General features: G+C 46.8%; 1 long non-coding RNA gene across 2 annotated transcripts; it reads left to right on the forward strand.

Annotated features, from left to right (window-relative positions):
- Positions 1-5,143: 5,143 nt before the first annotated feature.
- LOC135051290 (uncharacterized) lies at positions 5,144-23,453 on the forward strand. Of its 2 annotated transcripts, none has more exons than XR_010242166.1 (4): positions 5,144-5,377; positions 13,784-13,910; positions 21,345-21,490; positions 22,744-23,453. It is a non-coding gene; the product is annotated as an uncharacterized LOC135051290 (long non-coding RNA). The 2 variants fall into 2 exon arrangements; XR_010242165.1 differs by lacking the exon at positions 5,144-5,377 and adding an exon at positions 13,087-13,174.
- Positions 23,454-23,915: the final 462 nt, after the last annotated feature.

Consider the following 23,915-nt stretch of genomic DNA (forward strand, 5'->3'; position numbering starts at 1 on the left):
TCCATGGCCTTGAGAATATTCACCAAGGTAATGGCGGAAATGATGGTGCTCCTGCGGAGCAAGGTGTCACGTACTTGGACGATCTCCTCATAAAAGCGAGATCAAGAGAGCAGTTGCTGAACAGCGTATCACTTTCTCTGGAAGTGTAACGGCAACACAGCTGGATTCTATATATTCCAAAGTCGCAGTTGGTTCTTACAGCTCATCTGCCTCTCCTAGGCATGATCCTAGATACAGACCAGAAAAGGGTTTATCTCCCGATAGAGAGAGATCAGGAGCTCGTGACACTGGTCAGGAATCTATTAAAACCAAAACAGGTGTCAGTGCATCACTGCACTCGGGTCCTGGGAAGGAGGGTGGCATCATACGAGGCCATTCCCTTCGGCAGGTTCCATACGAGGACCTTCCAATGGGACTTACTGGACAAGTGGTCCGGATCACATCTTCAGATGCATCGGTTAATTACCCTATCCCCCAGAGCCAGGGTGTCTCTCCTGTGGTGGCTGCAGAGTGCTCACCTTCTCGAAGGTCGCAGATTCGGCATTCAGGACAGGGTCCTGGTGACCACGGATGCAAGCCTCCGAGGGTGGGGGGCAGTCACACAGGGAAGAAATTTCCAAGGGCTGTGGTCAAGGCAGGAAACTTGCCTTCACATCAGTATCCTGGAACTAAGGGCCATATACAACGCCCTAAGTCAAGCGGAGACCCTGCTTCGCGACCAACCGGTTCTGATTCAGTCAGACGATATCACCGCAGTGGCTCATGTAAACCGCCTAGGCGGCACAAGGAGCAGGGTGGCGATGGTAGAAGCCACCAGAATTCTTCGCTGGGCGGAGAATCACGCAAGCGCACTGTCAGCAGTGTTCATTCCGGGAGTGGACAACTGGGAAGCAGACTTGCTCAGCAGGCACGACCTCCACCCGGGAGAGTGGGGACTTCATCAAGAAGTCTTCGCGCAGCTTGTAGGTCGGTGGGAACTGCCACAGGGGGGACATGATGGCATCCCGCCTCAACAAAAAGCTACAGAGGTATTGCACCAGGTCAAGAGACTCTCAGGCGATAGCTGTAGACGCACTGGTGACACCGTGGATGTTCCAGTCGGTTTATGTGTTTCCTTCTTTTCCTCTCTCACCCAAGGTGCTGAGAATCATAAGGAAAAGAGGAGTGAGAACAATACTCATTGTTCCGGATTGGCCAAGAAGGACTTGGTATACAGAGTTGCAAGAAATGCTCGCAGAGGACCCATGGCCTCTGCCTCTAGGGCAGGATCTGTTGCAGCAGGGACCTTGTATGTTCCAAGACTTACCGCAGCTGCGTTTGACGGCATGGCGGTTGGACGCCGGATCCTAGTAGAAAAGAGGGATTCCGGATGAGGTTATTCCTACGCTGATAAGGGCTAGGAAGGACGTGACGGCTAAACATTATCACCGTATATGGCGAAAATATGTTGCTGGGTGTGAGGCCAGGAATGCCTCTACAGAGGAAGTCCAGCTGGGCCGTTTCCTTCACTTCCTACAGTCGGGAGTGACTTTGGGCCTAGAATTGGGGTCCATTAAGGTCCAGATTTCGGCCCGATCCATTTTCATCATACAAAAACTAGCTTCTCTACCTGTAGTTCAGACGTTCGTAAAGGGAGTGCTGCATATTTAGCCCCTTTTTTGTGCCACCAGTGGCACCTTGGGATCTTAACGTGGTGTTGAGTTTCCTGAAATCTCACTGGTTTGAGCCGCTTAAGACCGTGGAGTTAAAATATCTCACGTGGAAAGTGGTCAAAAATTGGCGGCTTTGTCATGTAAAAGCCCCTATCTGGTTTTCCATAAGGACAGGGCAGAATTACGGACTCGTCCGCAATTTCTGCCAAAGGTGGTGTCATCTTTTCATCTGAACCAACCTATTGTGGTGCCTGCGGCTACTCGTGACTTGGAGGATTCCAAGTTACTAGATGTATTCAGGGCTTTGAAGATTTATGTAGCCAGATCGGCTGGAGTCAGGAAACCTGACTCGCTGTTTCTCCTGTATGCATCCAACAAGCTGGGTGCTCCTGCTTCAAAGCAAACTATTGCTCGCTGGATCTGTAACACGATTCAGCAGGCTCATTCTGTGGCTGGCTTGCCGCCTCCAAAATCAGTAAAAGCCCATTGCACAAGGAAGGTGGGCTCTTCTTGGGCGGCTGCCCAAGGGATCTCGGCATTACAACTTTGCCGAGCAGCTACTTGGTCGGGTTCAAACACTTTTGCAAAGTTCTACAAGTTTGATACCCTGGCTGAGGAGGACCTTGTGTTTGCTCATTCGGTGCTGCAGAGTCATCCGCACTCTCCCGCCCGTTTGGGAGCTTTGGTATAATCCCCATGGTCCTTACGGAGTCCCCAGCATCCACTAGGACGTTAGAGAAAATAAGATTTTACTCACCGATAAATCTATTTCTCGTAGTCCGTAGTGGATGCTGGGCGCCCGTCCCAAGTGCGGACTTCTTTTGCAATACTGGTATATAGTGATTGCTTACATAAGGGTTATGTTATGGTTGCATCAGGTTTGTCTGATGCTCAGTTATTGTTCATACTGTTAACTGGGTATAGTTATCACGAGTTGTACGGTGCGATTGGTGTGGCTGGTATGAGTCTTACCCTGGATTCCAAAATCCTTTCCTTGTAATGTCAGCTCTTCCGGGCACAGTTTCCTTAACTGAGGTCTGGAGGAGGGGCATAGAGGGAGGAGCCAGTGCACACCAGTAGTACTAAATCTTTCTTAGAGTGCCCAGTCTCCTGCGGAGCCCGTCTATTCCCCATGGTCCTTACGGAGTCCCCAGTATCCACTACGGACTACGAGAAATAGATTTACCGGTGAGTAAAATCTTATTTTTCAGGCTGGACTGGATGGAACTAGCCTGTCTTTTTCGTGGGACTTAGGGGGAGAACAGCCCAAACTCTCTCAGGGTTAATGGTCCCGTTCTCAGCTGACAGGACATTAGCTCCTGAGGGAACTATTCGCAAGCCCCACCACGGCGAGCGTACATTCCCGCAGCATGCCACCACCCCTAACAGAGCCAGAAGAATGAAGAGTGGTGAGTACTAAGCCGGCGTTCTGGTTAGCAGGTCACCAGCCATTATGGCGGCATTAGGGTACGGAGACGCACGGCTTCTACATAGGGCGGCTGGGTCTCCAGACTCAGTACACAGTGCAGACGCACAGCTTCTGAGGGAGCGAACTGAGTCTCAGTACACTGTATATGTCCATAGTACCCAGACTGGCATTACAGACTTAAAAGGGGCTGACTCCGTTTTAGGCTCAAAATTACCTCAGTCAGTACAAATAAGCTCGGGAAGACCGTGCGCCATTGAAGGGGCGTGGCTAAACTATGACAGATCCAGCAGCTCACAGGCACCATCTTATACACTGCATCAACATATATGCTGACTGCAGGGACGCGCAGCTCCTCCAGACAGCCTCCAGTTACCTCAGCGGTACCAGGGGGTTATAACAGGGAGGGAGCGGTATACAGTACTAAGTCCCCAATCTGTGTACTTAGTCTGCGACCCGGCTAAGCTTACTTTAGCAATAAGGGTTCCGTGTGCTGGGAGCCCAGCTAAAATTCTTCAGTCACATCTGGACAAGATCGTACCAGGATCCCTGGGTCATAGACCTTATATCCCAGGGCTACAGACTGGAGTTCCAGGAGCTCCCACCTCACATATTCTTCAAATCAGGCTTACCAGTTTCACAAGAGGCATGAATAACCTTACAGGACACCATTCAAAAACTGTCACAGACCCAAGTTATTGTTCCAGTACCACCTCATCTACAAAACAAGGGTTACATTTCCTGCTTGTTTGTAGTACCAAAGCCAGACAATTCGGTAAGACCAATTCTGAATCTCAAGTCCTTACTTGATTTTCCATGAAGATAGAGCTGAGCTCTCGACACGTCAGCAATTCCTTCCAAAGGTTGTGTCGGCTTTTCATATCAACCAACCTATTGTGGTGCAAGTTGTTACTGACACCTCAATTCCATCAAAGTCCTTGGATGTTGTAAGGGCTCTGAAAATATATGTGAAGAGGACTGCTCGTCACAGAAAATCGGACTCTCTGTTTGTCCTGTATGATCCCAAGAAAATTGGGTGTCCTGCTTCTAAGCAGACGATCTCTCGTTGGATCAGGGTCACTATCCAGCATGCATATTCTACGGCAGGCTTGCCGTGTCCTACGTCTGTTAAGGCCCACTCTACTCGTAAGGTGGGTTCTTCCTGGGCGGCTGCCCGGGATGTCTCGGCTTTACAACTTTGATGAGCGGCTACTTGGTCAGGGTTGAACACGTTTGCTAAATTCTACAAATTCGATACTTTGGCCTCTGAGGACCTAAAGTTTGGTCAATCAGTTCTGCAGAAGTTTCCGCGCTCTCCCTCCCATTCTGGGAGCTTTGGTACATCCCCATGGTACTAATATGGACCCCAGCATCCTCTAGGACGTAAGAGAAAATAGGATTTTAATTACCTACCGTTAAATATTTTTCTCGTAGTCTGTAGAGGATGTTGGGCGCCCGCCAAGCGCTTTGTGATCCTGCAGTGATTACGTTGTTCAATATTGTTATGTTCTTGGTTAAATACTGTTTGTTACTTGGTTAAGTATTCTTATTCAGCTGTTGCTGAGTTTTCAAGCTGGTTAGCTTGGTTTGCCTTGTATGTGTGAGTTGGTATGAATCTCGCCACTATCTGTGTTGTCCTTCTCCCGAAGTTATCCGTCTCCTCGGGCACAGTTTCTAGACTGAGTCTGGTAGGCGGGGTATGGAGGGAGGAGCCAGCCCACACTATCAAAGTCTTAAAGTGCCCATGGCTCCTGGTGGACCCGTCTATACCCCATGGTACTAATATGGACCCCAGCACTTTCTACGGACTACGAGAAAAGGATTTACCAGTAAGTAATTAAAATCCTATTTTTGCTTCTTATTCATATTTAGATAATTTATAACTGCTAGTTCTTGCCATTAGCACATCAGGTTGAATTATTGCCTTCGTTATATGTACCACTAGGACAATGTAGTTTGCTCTTTCATTAATATTTTTATATCTTTATATTTACATTTCGTATTATCACTTATATGTTGTCTTATTCCTCCTCCCCCTCCAGGATGCCGCCGGACACTGTGTACGAATTTACAGTCAGTTACAGTTCTTATGCCTTTTTCATTCATTTTTTTTCCTTTACGGCATACCAGTACTGGCTCCACCCCTAGCAACCAGCCGCTGACTTCCTCTGCAATGGGCCAAGCATGCCCGGCGACTCTACACTCACGCCAATTACGTCACAGTACCGGCGTCACTCACATGGAGGTGGGGGAGAATAGTACACATGCACCTGCTGGGACTACAGTCCCCTTACATAAGGTAAGACCATGGGGTAAATTTACTAAGATGGGAGTTCTATTTAAGATGGGATGTTGCCCATGGCAAACAATCAGATTCCAGGTATTATTTTCTAGAAGGTGCTAGATAAATGAGAAGCAGAATCTGATTGGTTGCTATGGGCAACATCCCATCTTAAATAGAACTTCCATCTTAGTAAATTGACCCCCTTGTTCCTTACACTGTTTGTACCTGATGAAAAGCCCAATGGGCCTTGAAACGTTAATGAAGAAAAAGAGTGTTTATTGTGCGCTATCAATAGCAGCTGGTAAGGGGGTGGTAAGTCCCCCTAAATACTCAAAGAAAAAATAGAAATTTACCAGCGCTTGCTGTTATGAACTATATGAAAAAATAAATCTCTGAACGGTTTATATATAAATAGTATGTACATTTATTAAATAAACATGATAAAAACAATTATAAAAAATAGAAATGAGGGGCTACATATAGACCTGCATGAAGATATTGTTAAAAATAAGAATTTACTTACCGATAATTCTATTTCTCGTAGTCCGTAGTGGATGCTGGGGACTCCGTCAGGACCATGGGGATTAGCGGCTCCGCAGGAGACAGGGCACAAAAGTAAAAGCTTTAGGATCAGGTGGTGTGCACTGGCTCCTCCCCCTATGACCCTCCTCCAAGCCTCAGTTAGGATACTGTGCCCGGACGAGCGTACACAATAAGGAAGGATTTTGAATCCCGGGTAAGACTCATACCAGCCACACCAATCACACTGTACAACCTGTGATCTGAACCCAGTTAACAGCATGATAACAGCGGAGCCTCTGAAAAGATGGCTCACAACAATAATAACCCGATTTTTGTAACAATAACTATGTACAAGTATTGCAGACAATCCGCACTTGGGATGGGCGCCCAGCATCCACTACGGACTACGAGAAATAGAATTATCGGTAAGTAAATTCTTATTTTCTCTGACGTCCTAAGTGGATGCTGGGGACTCCGTCAGGACCATGGGGATTATACCAAAGCTCCCAAATGGGCGGGAGAGTGCGGATGACTCTGCAGCACCGAATGAGAGAACTCCAGGTCCTCCTCAGTCAGGGTGTGCCCCTGACCAAGTATCAGCTCGGCAAAGTTGTAAAGCCGAGACCCCTCGGGCAGCCGCCCAAGATGAGCCCACCTTCCTTGTGGAATGGGCATTTACATATTTTGGCTGTGGCAGGCCTGCCACAGAATGTGCAAGCTGAATTGTACTACACATCCAACTAGCAATCGTCTGCTTAGAAGCAAGAGCACCCAGTTTGTTGGGTGCATACAGGATAACAGCAAGTCAGTTTTCCTGACTCCAGCCGTCCTGGAAACTATATTTTCAGGGCCCTGACAACATCTAGCAACTTGGAGTCCTCCAAGTCCCTAGTAGCCGCAGGTACCACAATAAGCTGGTTCGGGTGAAACACTGACACCACCTTAGGGAGAAACTGGGGATGAGTCCGCAGCTCTGCCCTGTCCGAATGGACAATCAGATATGGGCTTTTTTGAGACAAACGCCGCCAATTCTGACACTCGCCTGGCCGAGGCCAGGGCCAACAGCATGGTCACTTTCCCTGTGAGATATTTCAAATCCACAGATTTGAGCGGTTGAAACCAATGTGATTTTAGGAATCCCAGAACTACGTTGAGATCCCACAGTGCCACTGGAGGCACAAAAGGGGGTTGTATATGCAGTACTCCCTTGACAAACTTCTGGACTTCAGGAACTGAAGCCAATTCTTTCTGGAAGAAAATCGACAGGGCCGAAATTTGAACCTTAATGGACCCCAATTTGAGGCCCATAGACACTCCTGTTTGCAGGAAATGCAGGAAACGACCGAGTTGAAATTTCTTCATGGGGCCTTCCTGGCCTCACACCACGCAACATATTTTCGCCACATGTGGTGATAATGTTGTGCGGTCACCTCCTTCCTGGCTTTGACCAGGGTAGGAATGACCTCTTCCGGAATGCCTTTTTCCCTTAGGATCCGGCGTTCAACCGCCATGGCGTCAAACGCAGCCGCGGTAAGTCTTGGAACAGACATGGTACTTGCTGAAGCAAGTCCCTTCTTAGCGGCAGAGGCCATGAGTCCTCTGTGAGCATCTCTTGAAGTTCCGGGTACCAAGTCCTTCTTGGCCAATCCGGAGCCACGAGTATAGTTCTTACTCCTCTACGTCTTATAATTCTCAATACCTTGGGTATGAGAAGCAGAGGAGGGAAGACATACACCGACTGGTACACCCACGGTGTTACCAGAACGTCCACAGCTATTGCCTGAGGGTCTTTTGACCTGGCGCAATACTTGTCCAGTTTTTTGTTCAGGCGGGACGCCATCATGTCCACCTTTGGTCTTTTCCAACGGTTCACAATCATGTGGAAGACTTCCCGATGAAGTCCCCACTCTCCCGGGTGGAGGTTGTGCCTGCTGAGGAAGTCTGCTTCCCAGTTGTCCACTCCCGGAATGAACACTGCTGACAGTGCTATCACATGATTTTCCGCCCAGCGAAAAATCCTTGCAGTTTCTGCCATTGCCCTCCTGCTTCTTGTGCCGCCCTGTCTGTTTACGTGGGCGACTGCCGTGATGTTGTCCCACTGGATCAATACCGGCTGACCTTGAAGCAGAGGTCTTGCTAAGCTTAGAGCATTGTAAATTGCCCTTAGCTCCAGTATATTTATGTGGAGAAAAATCTCCAGACTTGATCACACTCCCTGGAAATTTTTTTTCTTGTGTGACTGCTCCCCAGCCTCTCAGGCTGGCCTCCGTGGTCACCAGCATCCAATCCTGAATGCCGAATCTGCGGCCCTCTAGAAGATGAGCACTCTGTAACCACCACAGGAGAGACACCCTTGTCCTTGGAGATAGGGTTATCCGCTGATGCATCTGAAAATGCGATCCGGACCATTTGTCCAGCAGATCCCACTGAAAAGTTCTTGCGTGGAATCTGCCGAATGGAATCGCTTCGTAATAAGCCACCATTTTTCCCAGGACTCTTGTGCAATGATGCACTGACACTTTTCCTGGTTTTAGGAGGTTCCTGACTAGCTCGGATAACTCCCTGGCTTTCTCCTCCGGGAGAAACACCTTTTTCTGGACTGTGTCCAGAACCATCCCTAGGAACAGCAGACGTGTAGTCGGAAACGGCTGCGATTTTGGATATTTAGAATCCACCCGTGCTGTCGTAGAACTACTTGAGATAGTGCTACTCCGACTTCCAACTGTTCTCTGGACCTTGCCCTTATCAGGAGATCGTCCAAGTAAGGGATAATTAAGACGCCTTTTCTTTGAAGAAGAATCATCATTTCGGCCATTACTTTGGTAAAGACCCGGGGTGCCGTGGACAATCCAAACGGCAGCGTCTGAAACTGATAGTGACAGTTCCGTACCACGAACCTGAGGTACCCTTGGTGAGAAGGGCAATTTGGGACATGGAGGTAAGCATCCTTGATGTCCAGGGACACCATATAGTCCCCTTCTTCCTGGTTCGCTATCACTGCTCTGAGTGACTCCATCTTGATTTGAACCTTTGTATGTAAGTGTTCAAAGATTTCCCATTTAGAATAGGTCTCACCGAGCCGTCTGGCTTCAGTACCACAATATAGTGTGGAATAATACTCCTTTCTTTGTTGTAGGAGGGGTACTTTGATTATCACCTGCTGGGAATACAGCTTGTGAATTGTTTCCAATACTGCCTCCCTGTCGGAGGAAGACGTTGGTAAAGCAGACATCAGGAGCCTGCGAGGGGGAGACGTCTCGAATTTCCAGTCTGTACCCCTGGGATACTACTTGTAGGATCCAGGGGTCCACTTGCGAGTGAGCCCACTACGCGCTGAAACTCTTGAGATGACCCCCCACCGCACTTGAGTCCGCTTGTACGGCCCCAGCATCATGCTGAGGACTTGGCAGAAGCTGTGGAGGGCTTCTGTTCCTGGGAATGGGCTGCCTGCTGCAGTCTTCTTCCCTTTCCTCTATCCCTGGGCAGATATGACTGGCCTTTTGCCCGCTTGCCCTTATGGGGACGAAAGGACTGAGGCTGAAAAGACGGTGTCTTTTTCTGCTGAGATGTGATTTGGGGTAAAAAAGGTGGATTTTCCAGCTGTTGCCGAGGCCACCAGGTCCGATGGACCGACCCCAAATAACTCCTCCCCTTTATACGGCAATACTTCCATGTGCCGTTTGGAATCTGCATCACCTGACCACTGTCGTGTCCATAAACATCTTCTGGCAGATATGGACATCGCACTTACTCTTGATGCCAGAGTGCAAATATCCCTCTGTGCATCTCGCATATATAGAAATGCATCCTTTAAATGCTCTATAGTCAATAAAATACTGTCCCTGTCAAGGGTATCAATATTTTCAGTCAGGGAATCCGACCAAGCCACCCCAGCGCTGCACATCCAGGCTGAGGCGATCGCTGGTCGCAGTATAACACCAGTATGTGTGTATATACCTTTTTAGGATATTTTCCAGCCTCTCAGCTGGCTCCTTGAGGGCGGCCCTATCTGGAGACGGTACCGCCACTTGTTTTGATAAGCGTGTGAGCGCCTTATCCACCCTAAAGGGTGTTTCCCAACGCGCCCTAACTTCTGGCGGGAAAGGGTATACCGCCAATAATTTTCTATCGGGGGAAACCCACGCATCATCACACACTTCATTTAATTTATCTGATTCAGGAAAAACTACAGGTAGTTTTTTCACACCCCACATAATACCCTTCTTGTGGTACTTGTAGTATCAGAAATATGTAACACCTCCTTCATTGCCCTTAACATGTAACGTGATGCCCTAAAGGAAAATACGTTTGTTTCTTCACCGTCGACACTGGAGTCAGTGTCCGTGTCTGTGTCGACCGACTGAGGTAAATGAGCGTTTTACAGCCCCTGACGGTGTTTGAGACGCCTGGACAGGTACTAATTTGTTTGCCGGCCGTCTCATGTCGTCAACCGACCTTGCAGCGTGTTGACATTATCACGTAATTCCTTAAATAAGCCATCCATTCCGGTGTCGACTCCCTAGAGAGTGACATCACCATTTCAGGCAATTGCTCCGCCTCCTCACCAACATCGTCCTCATACATGTCGACACACACGTACCGACACACAGCACACACACAGGGAATGCTGTGATAGAGGACAGGACCCCACTAGCCCTTTGGGGAGACAGAGGGAGAGTTTGCCAGCACACACCAAAAACGCTATAATTATACAGGGGCAACCTTTATATAAGTGTTTTTCCCTTATAGCATTTTAATATATATATACATATCGCCAAATAAGTGCCCCCCCTCTCTGTTTTAACCCTGTTTCTGTAGTGCAGTGCAGGGGAGAGCCTGGGAGCCTTCCCACCAGCATTTCTGTGAGGGAAAATGGCGCTGTGTGCTGAGGAGAATAGGCCCCGCCCCCTTTTCGGCGGGCTTCTTCTCCCGTTTTTCTGAGACCTGGCAGGGGTTAAATACATCCATATAGCCCCCAGGGGCTATATGTGATGTATTTTTAGCCAGAATAAGGTACTATCATTGCTGCCCAGGGCGCCCCCCCCAGCGCCCTGCACCCTCAGTGACCGCTGCTATGAAGTGTGCTGACAACAATGGCGCACAGCTGCAGTGCTGTGCGCTACCTTATGAAGACTGAAGAGTCTTCTGCCGCCGTTTCTGGACCTCTTCACTTTTCGGCATCTGCAAGGGGGGTCGGCGGCGCGGCTCCGGGACGAACCCCAGGGTGAGACCTGTGTTCCGACTCCCTCTGGAGCTAATGGTGTCCAGTAGCCTAAGAAGCCAATCCATCCTGCACGCAGGTGAGTTCACTTCTCTCCTCTAAGTCCCTCGTAGCAGTGAGCCTGTTGCCAGCAGGACTCACTGAAAATAAAAAACCTAACAAACTTTTACTCTAAGCAGCTCTTTAGGAGAGCCACCTAGATTGCACCCTTCTCGGCCGGGCACAAAAATCTAACTGAGGCTTGGAGGAGGGTCATAGGGGGAGGAGCCAGTGCACACCACCTGATCCTAAAGCTTTTACTTTTGTGCCCTGTCTCCTGCGGAGCCGCTAATCCCCATGGTCCTGACGGAGTCCCCAGCATCCACTTAGGACGTCAGAGAAAATGGGATAGTCTGCATGTGCTGGCTAGGATTCACTCTGATGAAATAAATTCCACTGGAAAGTAGCTCATAAATTGGTTATTTGCATGTTCCGATGATTGAGCAGTAGGGTTATCCTCAGTGGTCGATGTGCAGTATAGCCACTTTGTGAAGAAACACAGAGTTCATCCGATTCTAATTGTATCCACAGTGAATTAGGCACCAAAGAGCAATTCAAAGTTAAGAGTGACCAAATACACTGTAGTACCAACATAGGTAGCGGATCCCAAAAGGCAGGTAGATGTGTAGCAAGCTCAAGGCCTTGAAACGTTGTCTGAATAAAAGCAACAAGCTTTCTTCTTATAAGTCTGGAGGAGTGCCGCCTGTTTTCCTTTTGCATGAGGACACCTGCAGTTTTATATATATATATATAACATATATATATATATATATATATATATATTCACAAATACTTTATATATTAAAACATTAAAATATAGTTTTTTATGTTTTGTTTTGTTTTTTATTTGGTTGTCCAAAACAGAGATACACAATGGAGTAAATGTACTAAGCTGCGGTTTGTTGAAGCTGCATACTTTATGGCACTTTGTTGTCTGGTGTGAAAACCGTGCAGTTTACCAAAGGGTAAACTGCACATTAAACTGATTTAGAGGTCTATTCGTGAGAAGTGGAGAAGTGAACCAGTGGAAAAGTTTCCCATGGAAACCAATCAGCTGCTACATCTTATTTTAGAGAAAGCACTTTATAAATGTTACGTCAACACTGATTGGTTGCCATGGGCAACTTCTCCACTGGCTCGCTTCTCCACGCTTTTCACTGCTTCATGAATAGTTTCCTATATGAAAACTCCCATACAGTTTTTCAAGTGGGAAGCATAGTAATCGGGCAATGTATAAAACTGTGCATTTTTGTGACCACTATCCAATACAGGGATCCTTTTTTGTTTTCCATACAATATTGAGAGCATTTTTTATGGCTACCATACAATGCAAAGAGCGGTTTTGTGACCACCATACAATAAAGAGAGTAGAGAGCAGTTGATTGCCACACACCCCCTACCCAGCAGACTTCAGTAATGGGAGTGGCGACGTTGCATGATTTTTTTTTCTCCAGGTACCTTGACATTTTTACAGTAGTTTAGTATTGTGTAGATCTTGACTTATGTCAAAAATATGTATTTTCCTATGTTGCCACCAGAAATATTTAGTCCTAAATTGGGTAAAATTTAGAAACAAAAATAAATGACAAAGTGTCAAAATGGTTGGGCACAAATCTCAGATCTCAGCAGTTTTTACAACAGATTACTGATTGTCCCAAGGCTCTCCCTCCTCCAAGTCCTGAGATATTTGCATGAGAAACCATGAGAATCTGTGTCATGATTTAAAGATACTATTTGGCATATAGTGGTGATAACTGACAAAACAATGAATTTTTTTTTAACTAGTCATGTAGCTTGCGTTGGGCCACTTCATCTGTAATCAGCTTACTGCTGGGCCTGTCACATGACCTATAGATTACCACAATGATGTCACAGTACCAGAGATGTCACAGTACCAGTGCTATCACAATACCAGTGTTGCAACCTCACAGAACCCTGGGAAGTGTACTTGGAGCATGACCTGCTTAGTGTGTTGGAAGCACTACATGTATCAGCTGCCTGTTCCAGAGCTAGAGGTGATTAGCAGGACAGTAAGTAATAACTGCTCACTGCTAAAGCTAACCAACTTATTAGGAAACAATCCATCTAATTTATTTATATTATCGTATTTAATGGGGGTTAATAAATAATCATTTATCACAGACAAATGACCCTCCGCAGCTGCCTAGTTGATTCCTGAACAAAGAGTGAACCTCTGGATTGTCAACCTTTAAAACTATGTGAGCTGTGTATATTTTTAGTGCTGTCCTTCCCTCTATGTATTGTTACACTGCTGGAAGGCACTGGGACAAGTTGTCCACTGTTAATAGGCTGAGCACTAAGCATCTGAACTGCAATATATATATATATATATATATATATATATATATATATATATATATTACACACACAGTAGTTCTAGCACTCATCTCTCTTTCAATATGCTCTGGTACCTTCCTAGTTTATGTAAACATTATTATTATGCTGATCAATATTCTTGCAGAAGTTTTTAATACTGCATTATTATTCCTTTAGAATATAATTGCCTGGTTCTTATTTTTATGCATTTTTTTCCAAATTTTGTATTTATAGTGTCTGTTTAGTCGCATGTTTTTGATATATGTATGCCACTATTCATATCACATTATTTCTGTTTGTAGACTGCACGACCCGGTTACTAGACCGCACACCAACATTTTACTGAATGGCCCCTTGTAAGATGATGTCACAGAGCATGTGAAGCACAGCTCCTGCATGCAGCTCCTGAATGCACTGCGATGGCTCCAGGTAAGTTCAGCTGGAAGTTAGGATTTTGTTTTTGTCTAATATTTATGTGCATATTTTATTGTTCACATTGAAGACGAGTGGTCCTCGTCGAAAATGTGAAATGTGTGATTAAACAGTCTCTCTTTTTGTTACACTACAAGTATCAATTTTACTGGTTACATACCAGTACAGATGCTTTTGTTGACATTTCAGTCCCCTAAGGACCTTTGTCAAGACCGTGGACTTGTCAGTCAAAATGAACAAAGCCACCTGACTTTGCCATTAGGCCTATAAATACCTCATATATGCACCCTGAGCTAAGCCACGTGGAGGCACCACCGGGAGTGATGTCATTCAGGTGTGCCACATAATATTGGTAATGTGACTAGTGATCATGGTAATCACAAAGTCTCAAAATGGTTGGGCACAAATCTCAGACTTCAGCAGTTTTTACAACAAATTACTGATTGTGCCAAGGATTTCCCACCTCCCAGTCCTGAGATATTTGCATTTGTGTAAGCATACACAGACATGAGAATATGTGTCATGATTTAAAGATGCCATTTGGCATATAGTGGTGATAACTGTCAAAACAATGATATTTTGTAACTAGTCATGCAGCTTGTGTTGGGCCACTTCATCTGTACTCAGCTGACTGCTGGGCCTGTCACATGACCTGTAGATTACCACAATGATGTCACAGTACCAGTGCTGTCACAATACCACTTGGAGCATGACCTTCTCAGTGTGTTGGAAGCACTACATGGATCAGCTGCCTGAACCAGAGCTGGAGGTGATCAGCAGGACAGTAAGTAATAAAGTAGGGGAACTGCTAAACCTAGCCAAAGTATTAGGAAACAATCCATAGTTCATCAGGTGTCAGACACAAATGTAAATCTTGTAGATTTTCCCATCTAATTAATTTATATTATTGTCTTTAATGGGGGTTACTAAATAATCATTTATCACAGGCAAATGGCCCTGAGCAGCTGCCTAGTTGGGTCCTGAATAAAGATTGTCAACCTTTAAGACTATGTGAACTGTTTATATTCTTAGCGCTGTCCTTCCCTCTATATATTGTCCGCTGGTAATAGGCTGAGTACAGGGCAGGTTCAGGGGCTTTTTGCGCCCCGGGCGGCAATAGGGTGTGTTTGGTTTCATACAGGGGGCGTGGTCAGTTACGCCCCCTGTACTGTAGTAGCGCTGCTGAAAGGATGTGCAGTGCGCGATGACGTCATCACGCACCGCACAGCAAAAGTCCTCTCCACGAAGGAAAACTAGACGCTAAGCGTCTAGTTCCCTTCGTGGAAAGGACCTTTGCTGTGCGGTGCGCGATGACGTCAACGCGCACCGCACATCATTACAGTAAAGGTCCTCTCCACGAAGGGAAACTAGACGCGTAGCGTCTAGTTTCCCTTCACAGCGGGCAGCCGACGAACGAAAACTAGACGCATAGCGTCTAGTTTCCCTTCACAGCGGGCAGCGGCAGCGGGGGGGGGGGGGGGGGCACAGCAGCAGCGGATCTTGCCATGGTGCAGCGCCCTCCGGACGGCGCCTGCGCCCTCCGGAAGGCGGCGCCCCAGGCAAAAGTCCTGCTTGCCCGTGGCAAGATCCACTACTGGCTGAGTACTAGGTATCTGAACTGCAATAAATATATATAATTATACACATAATTTGCAGTATTATATACTGTATGCAGTAGTTCTAGCACTCAACCTGCTTTTATTTCTCTGACGTCCTAGTGGATGCTGGGGACTCCGTAAGGACCGTGGGGAATAGCGGCTCCGCAGGAGTCTGGGCACAAAAGTAAAGCTTTAGGACTACCTGGTGTGCACTGGCTCCTCCCCCTATGACCCTCCTCCAAGCCTCAGTTAGATTTTTGTGCCCGAACGAGAAGGGTGCACACTAGGTGGCTCTCCTGAGCTGCTTAGTGAAAAGTTTAGTTTTAGGTTTTTTATTTTCAGTGAGACCTGCTGGCAACAGGCTCACTGCATCGAGGGACTAAGGGGAGAAGAAGCGAACTCACCTGCGTGCAGAGTGGATTGGGCTTCTTAGGCTACTGGACACCATTAGCTCCAGAGGGATCGAACACAGGCCCAGCCATGGAGTCCGGTCCCAGAGCCGCGCCGCCGGCCCCCTTACAGAGCCAGAAGCAAGAAGAGGTCCGGAAAATCGGCGGCAGAAGACATCCTGTCTTCACCAAGGTAGCGCACAGCACTGCAGCTGTGCGCCATTGCTCCACAGCACACTTCACACTTCGGTCACTGAGGGTGCAGGGCTTCTAGGGGGGGGCGCCCTGAGCAGCAATAAAAACACCTTGGCTGGCGAAAATACATCACATATAGCCCCCAGGGCTATATGGATGAATTTTAACCCCTGCCAGAATACACAGAAAAACGGGAGATAAGGCCGCCGAGAAGGGGGCGGAGCCTATCTCCTCAGCACACTGGCGCCATTTTCCCTCACAGCTCCGTTGGAGGGAAGCTCCCTGGCTCTCCCCTGCAGTCACTACACTACAGAAAGGGTTAAAAAAGAGAGGGGGCACTAATTAGGCGCAGTATTAAAAATACAGCAGCTATAAGGGGAAAAACACTTATATAAGGTTATCCCTGTATATATATAGCGCTCTGGTGTGTGCTGGCAAACTCTCCCTCTGTCTCCCCAAAGGGCTAGTGGGGTCCTGTCCTCTATCAGAGCATTCCCTGTGTGTGTGCTGTGTGTCGGTACGTTTGTGTCGACATGTATGAGGAGGAAAATGATGTGGAGACGGAGCAAATTGCCTGTAATAGTGATGTCACCCCCTAGGGGGTCGACACCTGAGTGGATGAACTGTTGGAAGGAATTACGTGACAGTGTCAGCTCTGTATAAAAGACAGTGGTTGACATGAGACAGCCGGCTACTCAGCTTGTGCCTGTCCAGACGTCTCATAGGCCGTCAGGGGCTCTAAAGCGCCTGTTACCTCAGATGGCAGATACAGACGCCGACACGGATACTGACTCCAGTGTCGACGGTGAAGAGACAAATGTGACTTCCAGTAGGGCCACACGTTACATGATTGAGGCAATGAAAAATGTTTTACACATTTCTGATAATACGAGTACCACCAAAAAGGGGTATTATGTTCGGTGAGGAAAAACTACCTGTAGTTTTCCTGAATCTGAGAAATTAAATGAGGTGTGTGATGATGCGTGGGTTTCCCCCGATAACAACTGATAATTTCTAAAATGTTATTGGCATTATATCCTTTCCTGCCAGAGGTTAGGGTGCGTTGGGAAACACCCCCTAGGGTGGGTAAAGCGCTCACACGCTTGTAAGAACAAGGGCTCTACCCTCTCCTGAGATGGCCGCCCTTAAGGATCCTGCTGATAGAAAGCAGGAGGGTATCCTAAAATGTATTTACACACATACTGGTGTTATACTGCGACCAGCAATCGCCTCAGCCTGGATGTGCAGTGCTGGGTTGGCGTGGTCGGATTCCCTGACTGAAAATATTGATACCCTAGATAGGGACAGTATATTATTGCCTATAGAGCATTTAAAAGATGCATTTCTATATATGCGTGATGCACAGCGGAATATTTGCCGACTGGCATCAAGTGTAAGTGCGTTGTCCATTTCTGCCAGAAGAGGGTTATGGACACGACAGTGGTCAGGTGATGCGGATTCCAAACGGCATTTGGAAGTATTGCCTTATAAAGGGGAGGAGTTATTGTGGGTCGGTCTTTCAGACCTGGTGGCCACGGCAACAGCTGGGAAATCCACGTTTGTACCCCAGGTCGCCTCTCAACATAAGAAGACGCCGTATTATCAGGCGCAGTCCTTTCGTTCCCAGAAGGGCAAGCGGGCAAAAGGTTCCTCATTTCTGCCCCGTGACAGAGGGAGAGGAAAAAGGCTGCAGAAATCAGCCAGTTCCCAGGAACAGAAGCCCTCTCCCGCCTCTGCCAAGCCCTCAGCATGACGCTGGGGCTTTACAAGCAGACTCAGGCACGGTGGGGGCCCGTCTCAATGAATTTCAGCGCGCAGTGGGCTCACTCGCAAGTAGACCCCTGGATCCTTCGGGTGATATCTCAGGGGTACAAATTGGAATTCGAGACGTCTCCCCCTCGCCGTTTTCCTAAAGTCGGCTTTACCGACGTCTCCCTCTGACAGGGAGGCAGTTTTGGAAGCCATTCACAAGCTGTATTCCCAGCAGGTGATAATCAAGGTACCCCTCCTGCAACAGGGAACGGGGTATTATTCCACACTGTTGTGGTACCGAAGCCGGACGGCTCGGTGAGACCGATTCTAAATCTAAAATCTTTGAACACTTACATACGGAGGTTCAAATTCAAGATGGAGTCACTCAGAGCAGTGATTGCGAACCTGGAAGAAGGGGACTACATGATGTCTCGGGACATCAAGGATGCTTACCTTCATGTCCCAATTTACCCTTCTCACCAAGGGTACCTCAGGTTTATGGTACAGAACTGTCACTATCAGTTTCAGACGCTGCCGTTTGGATGGTCCACGGCACCCCGGGTCTTTACCAAGGTAACGGCCGAAATGATGATACTCCTTCGAAGGAAGGGAGTTTTAGTTATCCCTTACTTGGACGATCTCCTGATAAGGGTAAGATCCAGAGAACAGTTGGAGGTCGGTGTAGCACTATCTCAGGTAGTGTTGCGGCAGCACGGTTGGATTCTCAATATTCCAAAATCGCAGCTGGTTCCGACGACTCGTCTTCTGTTCCTAGGGATGATCCTGGACACAGTCCAGAAAAAGGTGTTTCTCCTGGAGGAGAAAGCCAGGGAGTTATCCGAGCTAGTCAGGAACCTCCTAAAACCGAGCCAAGTCTCAGTGCATCAATGCACAAGGGTTCTGGGAAAAATGGTGGCTTCCTACGAAGCAATCCCATTCGGCAGATTCCACACAAGAACTTTCCAGTGGGACCTGCTGGACAAATGGTCCGGGTCGCATCTTCAGATGCATCAGCGGATAACCCTGTCACCAAGGACAAGGGTGTCCCTCCCGTGGTGGTTGCAGAGTGCTCATCTTCTAGAGGGCCGCAGATTCGGCATTCAGGACTGGGTCCTGGTGACCACGGATGCCAGCCTGCGAGGCTGGGGAGCAGTCACACAGGGAAGGAATTTCCAGGGCTTATGGTCAAGCCTGGAGACATCACTTCACATAAATATCCTGAAGCTAAGGGCCATTTACAATGCTCTAAGCTTAGCAAGACCTCTGCTTCAAGGTCAGTCGGTGTTGATCCAGTCGGACAACATCACGGCAGTCACCCACGTAAACAGACAGGGTGGCACAAGAAGCAGGAGGGCAATGGCAGAAGCTGCAAGGATTCTTCGCTGGGCGGAAAATCATGTGATAGCACTGTCAGCAGTGTTCATTCCGAGAATGGACAACTGGGAAGCAGACTTCCTCAGCAGACGCTCTGGTAACACCGTGGGTGTACCGGTCAGTGTATGTGTTCCATCCTCTGCCTCTCATACACAAGGTACTGAGAATTATAAGATGGAGAGGAGTAAGCACTATATTCGTGGCTCCGGATTGGCCAAGAAGGACTTGGTAACCGGAACTTCAAGAGATGCTCACGGAGGATCCGTGGCCTCTACCCCTAAGAAGGGACCTGCTCCAGCAAGGACCCTGTCTGTTCCAAGACTTACCGCGGCTGCGTTTGACGGCATGGCGGTTGAACGCCGGATCCTGAAGGAAAAAGGCATTCCGGATGAAGTCATCCCTATCCTGATCAAAGCCAAGAAGGATGTAACCGCAAAACATTATCACCGCATTTGGCGAAAATATGTTGCGTGGTGCGAGGCCAGTAAGGCCCGACGGAGGAATTTCAACTGGGTCGATTCCTACATTTCCTGCAAACAGGAGTGTCTATGGGCCTGAAATTGGGGTCCATTAAGGTTCAAATTTCGGCCCTGTCAATTTTCTTCCAAAAAGAACTAGCTTCAGTCCCTGAAGTTCAGACGTTTGTGAAAGGGGTACTGTATATACAGCCTCCTTTTGTGCCTCCAGTGGCACCTTGGGATCTCAATGTAGTTTTTGGGTTCCAAAAGTCACATTGGTTTGAACCACTTAAATCTGTGGAGTTAAAATATCTCACATGGAAGGTGGTCATGCTGTTGGCCCTGGCCTGGGCCAGGCGCGTGTCAGAATTGGCGGCTTTATCCTGTAAAAGCCCTTATCTGATTTTCCATTCGGACAGGGCGGAATTGAGGACTTGTCCTCAGTTTCTCCCTAAGGTGGTTTCAGCGTTTCACCTGAACCAACCTATGGTGGTGCCTGCGGCTACTAGGGACTTGGAGGACTCCAAGTTGCTAGACGTTGTCAGGGCCCTGAAAATATATGTTTCCAGGACGGCTGGAGTCAGAAAATCTGACTCGCTGTTTATCCTGTATGCACCCAACAAGCTGGGTGCTCCTGCTTCTAAGCAGACTATTGCTCGTTGGATTTGTAGTACAATTCAGCTTGCACATTCTGTGGCAGGCCTGCCACAGCCAAAATTCTGTAAATGCCCACTCCACAAGGGAGGTGGGCTCATCTTGGGCGGCTGCCCGAGGGGTCTCGGCTTTACAACTTTGCCGAGCAGCTACTTGGTCAGGAGCAAATACGTTTGTAAAATTCTACAAATTTGATACCCTTGCTGAGGAGGACCTGGAGTTCTCTCATTTGGTGCTGCAGAGTCATCCGCACTCTCCCGCCCGTTTGGGAGCTATGGTATAATCCCCATGGTCCTTACGGAGTCCCCAGCATCCACTAGGACGTCAGAGAAAATAAGAATTTACTTACCGATAATTCTATTTCTCGTAGTCCGTAGTGGATGCTGGGCGCCCATCCCAAGTGCGGATTGTCTGCAATACTGGTACATAGTTATTGTTACCAAAAATCGGGTTATCGCTGTAGTGAGCCATCTTTTCTAGAGGCTCCTCTGTTATCATGCTGTTAACTGGGTTTAGATCACAAGTTATACGGTGTGATTGGTGTGGCTGGTATGAGTCTTACCCGGGATTCAAAATCCTTCCTTATTGTGTACGCTCGTCCGGGCACAGTATCCTAACTGAGGCTTGGAGGAGGGTCATAGGGGGAGGAGCCAGTGCACACCAGGTAGTCCTAAAGCTTTACTTTTGTGCCCAGACTCCTGCGGAGCCGCTATTCCCCATGGTCCTTACGGAGTCCCCAGCATCCACTACGGACTGCGAGAAATAGAATTATCGGTAAGTAAATTCTTATTTATCCTCTGGTGTCTTCCCATTTTATATAAACTTTATAATTATGCTGATCAGTATTCTTGCAGAAGTGTTTAATACTGCGTTATTCATTTAAAATGTAATTGGCTGGTTCTTATTTTTATGCATTTCATTTTTCAAATTTTGTACAATAATACCTAGATTTAGTAGCATGTTTTTGATATATGTATGCCAGTATTCATATCACATTATTTCTGTTTGTAGACTGCACGACCCAGTTACTAGGCAGCACACCAACATTTTACTGAATGGCCCCCCTGTAAGATGATGTCACAGAGCTGAATGATGTCACAGAGCATGTGAAGCACAGCTCCTGCATGCAGCTCCAGAATGCACTGCGATGGCTCCAGGTAAGTGCAGCTAGAAGTTAGGATTTTGTTTTTGTCTAATATCTATGTGCACATTTTATTGTTCACATTGAAGATGAGTGGTCCTCGTCGAAAATGTGAAATGTGTGATTAAACAGTCTCTCTTTTTGTCACATTCAAGATAGGAAAAGGAAAAATGTCCTGGGAGTGGTGCATACAGAAAAATGAAATTAATGTTATTAAACTATAACTTTATTAGGGATTATGTGAGAAAGGTAATTAAAAGAGAAAAAAGATGTACATTTTTTGTGAGGGAATGTTTTGTTGATACAAATGACCCACAGGTGTGTCACATATAGGAGGAAATTCAAATGTTTGAAAAGTCGGTTGGGTGTCTGTTTTTTCCTGACTGTTAGATAGGAAAAAACAGACACCCAACTGACTTTTCAAACAATTGAATATCCCACATAGGGGGTAATCCGAGTTGATCGCAGCATCAAATTTGTTAGCAGTTGGGCAAAACCATTTGCTCTGCAGGTGTGGCAGATATAACATTTGCAGAGAGAGTTAGATTTGGGTGGGGTGTGTTCAAACTGAAATCTAAATTGCAGTGTAAAAATAAAGCGGCCAGTATTTACCCTGCACAGAAACAAAATAACCCACCAAAATCTAACTCTCTCTGCAAATGTTATATCTGCCCCCCCTGCAGTGCACATGGTTTTACCCAACTGCTAACAAATTTGATGCTGCGATCAACTTGGAATTACCCCCATAGTGTAAATCCTTACTAAACATCATGGGTCTTTGCATAACAAATGGGAGTTCTTATCACCCAGATATTTTCCCTATGACCACAATACTAGATTTTTTGATTGAAAAAGCAATCTATATTTGCATAAAGAAGCAAAAAATCTACATAGACATTACACACATGAATACCCGGTCGCAGCACAGCTAAAACACAATACAAATGCTTATGGTATAGTACATTTGAAAAACTACTGCATAAGGCCAGCATACACTATAAATCATGTCATGTATTATGCATATAAACTTTACACAAATACAACAGTTAATAAGGCTATGGGTGTGGAGGGTAAGAGGGTGAGGGAGGGGCAATCACAAGCCCAAAGCTTGGGTTTCAAACCTGCGACAGACTGGCTCTTAATGTATAATACATGCTCTCTACCAGCTGAGACACCCAGTAATCACAAACCCAAAGCTCTATTAGATTTCATTTACATAATACAATAATGCTGTATAATGGAGCAGATATAATTTCCTCTCATGCACAGTGCAAGTGACAGTAACAGAACATTCTGAGATCCACCTACTACACTGATATAACATGAGGAAACGTCGGAGGTGATTTCACAGTCAGAAGTGGCTTGGCGTGTATCCGTGTGTATCCGGGACGCAGGTGCCCACGTGATCCAACCGCTGGTAGGCGTGTAAAAACATAGAATGTGAGGGCAGATAAGAACCACATGGCCCATCTAGTCAGCCCATGTACACGCACACACTTACACACTACCTGCCACTATAAACAAGCCCAAAGCTACAATACTAGCATACCCTCCAACATTTTACACATAAAAATTAGTAAATGGGGCATGGCCTCTGGTAAAGGGGAGCGTGGCTATGTCCCCTTTCCTATACTTTTAATGGGAATTTGGAGAGTCAAAAATCAGTACAGACCATAAAAAAGGTACTGTACCTGGCAAAAAGGTACATTTGCAGGGTATGTACTAGTTGAGTTGGATATATTTTTAACATGCATTAGGAATATGCCTGGGTGGGTAAAAAACCACCAGTATCTCTAAAACTCAGGGAGACTTATTATAGACACTTCTCGCTCTATTCGTGAGAGTGATCAGTCTTCCTAGTGTGGTCTAATTGTTATGTGGTCCCTTATAGTCATGGGACAACAATGTTAAGGGTACGTTTTATTAACTCAAAATGACCCAAAAATATGTCACATACAGAATAAATCCTTGCAAAGTATTGTGGGTCTTTGCATAACAAGTGGGAGTCCTTATCAACCAGATACTTGTTACTGCAATCACAGGACACGTGGGTACTGTGGTACATATTACAATAGCATATCACCAGAGGTATTGATTTCTAGTGTTATTCATTCATATTAATACTGAGTGGAGCACATTGTAATACACAGACACACACACCACTGTGGCATTTTGCTAAACAGCTTTGTCTAGTCAAAGCTGATTGTATCACAGATCTGGATTTTATACCCCTTCTATGTGAGTATAACCAATCCGCATGCAGATCTATGATAGACAGATCTGAGGACAGCGCCGCGTCCCAGATAGACGGGAGTGTGTCCAACCAGGGACCGCACAGTATCGGTCAGGAGGGGTTTGCCACCGAGGCTATAATGAGTTCATCCAAATATGGAGTAATCCAGCGCCTATGCTCAGACACCCATTCCAGTATTCGGGACACA

This window comes from Pseudophryne corroboree, chromosome 2, assembly GCF_028390025.1.
Source record: "Pseudophryne corroboree isolate aPseCor3 chromosome 2, aPseCor3.hap2, whole genome shotgun sequence".
NCBI classification, from domain to species: Eukaryota; Metazoa; Chordata; class Amphibia; order Anura; family Myobatrachidae; genus Pseudophryne; species Pseudophryne corroboree.